Raw genomic sequence first — 5,149 nt, 5'->3', positions numbered from 1 at the left:
GCTTTTACCACACCAAACTTAGAATATTGCTCGCCCTCGAGCAAGAGAAGAAAGAATAGATGAAGAAGAAGAAAATATGGAGGAGAGGGAGAGAGGGTTGTGTTTTGGCCAAGGAGGAGAAGAGAGGGTTGTGTCATGTTAAAATGAAGAAGAATGGAGGGGTTTATATAGTGGAGGGAAAGGGAGTAGGTTCGGCTATTTAGGGTGGGTTTGGGTGGGAAAGAGATTTTGAATTTTGAAGGTAGGTGGGGTTTATGGGGAAGAGTGGAAGGATGTGAGTGGTGAAGAGGTGATGGGGAAGAGAGATTGAGGTGATTGGTGAAGGGTTTTGGGAAAGAGTATTATTGGATTGTGTGAAGAGGAAAGAAGGTGAGTTGAGGTAGGTGGGGATCCTGTGGGGTCCACAGATCCTAAGATGATCCTGTGGGGTTCACAGATCCTGAGGTGTCAAGGATTTACATCCCTGCACCAATGAGGTGTGTAAAACGCCCTTTTCATGCAATCCTGGCATTCAACGCCTGATTGATGCTTGGTTCTGGTGTTGAACGCCAGCTTCATGCTTGTTTTGGGCGTTCAATGCCCATTTGCAGCATGTTTCTGGCGTTGAATGCCAGTTCCATGCTTATTTCTGGCGTTCAGTGCCAGCTCTTCTCAGGGTGTTTTCCTGGCGTTTAAATGCCAGGATGTTACTTTTTCTGGCGTTCAACGCTAGATCCATGCTCTGTTCTGGCGTTGAATGCCAGCCAGATACTCCTTACTAGCGTTTAAATGCCAGTAAGCCCTTCCTCCAGGGTGTGCTTTTTCTTCTGCTGTTTTTGATCCTGTTTTTAATTTTAATATTTATGTTGTGACTCCACATGATCATGAACCTAATAAAACATAAAAGAACAATAAAAGACAAATAAAATAAGATAAATAAAAATTGGGATGCCTCCCAATAAGCACTCCTTTAATGTCACTAGCTTGACAGTGGGCTCTCATGGAGCCTCACAGGTGATCAGGTCAATGTTGTAGACTCCCAACACCAAACTTAGAGTTTGGATGTGGAGATTCAACACCAAACTTAGAGTTTGGTTGTGGCCTCCCAACACCAAACTTAGAGTTTGATTGTGGGGGCTCTGTTTGACTCTGTACTGAGATAAGCTTTTCATGCTTCCTCTCCATTATTAAAGAAGAACCCCCTTGGGTCTTAAACACAAGGTAGTCCCCATTCAATTGAAGGACTAATTATCCTCTGTTAACACCTATCACAGCTCCTGCTGTGGCTAGAAAGGTCTTCCAAGGATGATGCATTCATCCTCCTCCTTCCTAGTGTCTAAGATTATGAAATCAGCAGGGATGTAAAGGCCCTCAACCTTTACCAACACGTCCTCTACCAATCCATAAGCTTGTCTTACTAACTTGTCTGTCATTTGCAATGAGAATATGGCAGGCTGTACCTTAATGATTCCCAGCTTCTCTATTACAGAGAGTGGCATAAGATTTATGCCTGACCCTAGGTCACACAGAGCCTTCTCAAAGGTCATGGTGCCTATGGTACAGGGTATTAAGAATTTGCCAGGAGCTTGTCTCTTTTGAGGTAAAGTTTGTTGAACCCAAGTATCTAGTTTATTAATGAGCAAGGGAGGTTCACCTTCCCAAGTCTCATTACCAAACAGTTTGGCATTCAGCTTCATGATGGCTCCTAGATATTGAGCAACTTTCTCTCCAGTTACATCATCATCCTCTTCAGAGGAAGAATAGTTTTCAGAGCTCATGAATGGCAGAAGAAGGTTTAATGGAATCTCTATGGTCTCTATATGAGCCTCAGATTCCTTTAGGTCCTCAATAGGGAACTCCTTCTTGCTTGAGAGACGTCCCATGAGGTCTTCCTCATTGGGATTCACGTCCTCTCCTTCCTCTCTAGGTTCGGCCATGTTGATTATGTCAATGGCCTTGCACTCTCTTTTTGGATTCTCTTCAGTGTTGCTTGGGAGAGTACTAGGAGGAGTTTCAGTGATTTTCTTACTCAGCTGGCCCACTTGTGCCTCCAGATTTCTAATGGAAGACCTTGTTTCACTCATGAAACTTAAAGTGGCCTTAGACAGATCAGAGACTAAGTTTGCTAAGTTAGAGGTGCTCTGCTCAGAATTCTCTATCTGTTGCTGAGAAGATGATGGATAAGGCTTGCTATTGCTGAGCCTATTTCTTCCACCATTATTAAAGCCTTGTTGAGGCTTTTATTGATCCTTCCATGAGAAATTTGGATGATTTCTCCATGAGGAGTTATAGTTGTTGCCAAAGGCTTCCCCTATGTAATTTACCTCTGCCATTGCAGGGTTTTCAAGATCATAAGTGTCTTCTTCAGAAGATGCCTCTTTAGTGCTGTTGGATGCATTTTGCCATCCATTCAGACTTTGAGAAATCATGTTGACTTGCTGAGTCAACATTTTGTTCTAAGCTAATATGGCATTCAGAGCATCAATTTCAAGAACTTCCTTCCTCTGAGGCGTCCCATTATTCACGGAATTCCTCTCAGAAGTGTAGATGAATTTGTTATTTTCAACCATTTCAATAAGTTCCTGAGCTTCTGTAGGCATTTTCTTTAGGTCAATGGATCCACATGCAGAATGGTCCAGTGACATCTTAGAGAACTCAGACAGACCATAATAGAATATATCTATCATGGTCCACTCTGAAAACATGTCAGAAGGACACTTTTTGGTCATCTGCTTGTATCTTTCCCAAGCTTCATAGAGGGATTCACCATCTTTTTGCTTGAAGGTCTGAACATCCACTCTAAGCTTGCTCAGCTTTTGAGGAGGAAAGAATTTAACCAAGAAAGCCATGACCAGCTTATCCCAAGAGTCCAGGCTATCCTTAGGTTGTGAGTCCAACCATGTTCTAGCTCTATCTCTTACAGCAAAAGGGAAAAGCATGAGCCTGTAGACTTCAGGATCTACTCCATTAGTCTTAACAGTCTCACAGATCTGCAAGAACTCAGTTAAAAACTGGTAGGGATCTTCTGATGGAAGTCCATGAAACTTGCAGTTTTGTTGCATTAGAGCAACTAGTTGAGGTTTCAGCTCAAAATTGTTTGCTCCAATGGCAGGAATTGAGATGCTTCTTCCATCAAACTTGGAAGTAGGTGTAGTATAATCACCAAGCATCCTCCTTGCATTATTGTTGTTGGGTTCGGCTGCCGTATCCTTTTCTTGTTAAAAAATTTCAGTAAGGTTGTCTCTGGATTGTTGTAATTTAGCTTCTCTTAGTTTCCTCTTCAGAGTACTTTCAAGTTCCGGATCAGCTTCAATAAGAATGCCTTTTTCCTTATTCCTGCTCATATGAAAGAGAAGAGAACAGAAAAGGAAGAGGAATCCTCTATGTCACAGTATAGAGATTCCTTTATGTTAGTAGAAGAAGAAAGGAAATAAGAGTGAAGAAAAAGAGTCAAGAATCCAAACACAAGGGTGAAGATAGGAGCAGATTCTTGAGATGAAGAGAAGTGTTAGTGAATGAATAAATAAATAGAATAAGATGAGAGAGGGAGAAATTTTCGAAAATAAATTTTGAAAAAGTAGTTAGTGATTTTCGAAAATTAAAGGAGAATAAAATTAAAATTAAAATTTAAAACAATTAATTAATTAAAAAGATTTTTTTTTTGAAAAAGAGGGAGGTATTTTCGAAAATTAAAGAGAGAAAAGATGTTAGGTGGTTTTGAAAAAGATAAGAAATAGACAAAACAAAACAATTAGTTAGTTGAAAAAGATTTGAAAATCAATTTTGAAAAGATAAGAAGTTAGAAAATATATTTTTAAATCAAATTTTTGAAAAAGATAAAATTTTGAAAAAGATATGATATAAAAGATATTTTGAAAAAGATTTAATTTTTAAAATTAAAATTAATTACTTGACTAACAAGAAACTAAAAGATATGATTCTAGAATTTAAAGATTGAACCTTTCTTAACAATAAAGTAACAAACTTCAAATTTTTGAATCAATCACATTACTTGTTAGTTAAGTTTCGAAAATTTGAAATAAAATAAGAAAAAGATTTTGAAAAATAGTTTTAAATTTTCGGAAATCATAAGATAAAAGTAAAAGAGATTTGATTTTTGAAAAAGATTTTGAAAAGATAAGATTTTTAAAATTGAAAATTTGACTTGACTTATAAGAACTAACTAATTTTAAAATTTTTTGACTAAGTCAACTCAAATTTTCGAAATTTTGAGAGAAAAAAAGGAAAAGATATTTTTTTATTTTTTTTTTAATTTTTAATGATGAGAGAGAAAAACACAAATATGACCCAAAACATGAAAATTTTGGATCAAACACATAATGCATGCAAGAACACTATGAATGTCAAGATGAACACTAAGAACACTTTGAAGATCAAGATGAACATCAAGACTTATTTTTGAAAAATTTTCAAGAAAAGAAAACATGCAAGACAGCAAACTTAGAAATCTTTAATGCTTGGACTCTAACAAACGAAAAATGCATATGAAAAACAAGAAAAGACAGAAAACAAGAAAATTCAAAGATCAAACAAGAAGACTTACCAAGAACAACTTGAAGATCATGAAGAACACCATGAATGCATGAATTTTTGAAAAATACAAGAATTTTAAAAACATGTAATTGACACCAAACTTAAAATTGACTCTAGACTCAAACAAAAAACACAAAATATTTTTTATTTTTATGATTTTATATTTTTTTTGGATTTTTGTATATTTTTTCGAAAACATATAGGCAAAATAAAATAAGAAATTCAAAATTTTTAATAAGAATTCTAGGAATCTTTCAATGTTAGTCTAAAGCTCCAGTCCAGAAATTGGACATGGCTTAATAGCCAGCCAAGCTTTAGCATACATAGATCAAGCATGTGAAGAGGAAGCCTCAGTTCAAAAGAATTTAGACATGGCTTTATAGCCAACCAGGATACAACATGCTTCATGAAACACTAGAATTTATTCTTAAAAATTTAGAATAATTTTTTCGAAAACAGAAGTAAAATTTTTTTTTAAAGATTTTTGAAAAATTTTTGAAAATAAAACAAAAAGAAAATTACCTAATCTGAGCAACAAGATGAACCATCAGTTGTCCAAACTCGAACAATCACCGGCAACGGTGCCAAAAACTTGGTGGGCAAAATTGTGATCTCT

At 36.3% G+C, this 5,149-nt stretch overlaps 1 non-coding gene across 1 annotated transcript; it reads left to right on the top strand.

The window, feature by feature from the left end:
• The first annotated feature begins 2,682 nt into the window (after positions 1-2,682).
• On the top strand, positions 2,683-2,786 carry LOC130942639 (small nucleolar RNA R71). The gene has a single exon (XR_009071204.1). It is a non-coding gene; the product is annotated as a small nucleolar RNA R71 (small nucleolar RNA).
• Positions 2,787-5,149: the final 2,363 nt, after the last annotated feature.

The sequence above is a fragment of the Arachis stenosperma genome, chromosome 7, assembly GCF_014773155.1.
Source record: "Arachis stenosperma cultivar V10309 chromosome 7, arast.V10309.gnm1.PFL2, whole genome shotgun sequence".
In the NCBI taxonomy this organism is placed as follows: Eukaryota; Viridiplantae; Streptophyta; class Magnoliopsida; order Fabales; family Fabaceae; genus Arachis; species Arachis stenosperma.
This window is presented reverse-complemented; position numbering and strand designations above follow the sequence as displayed.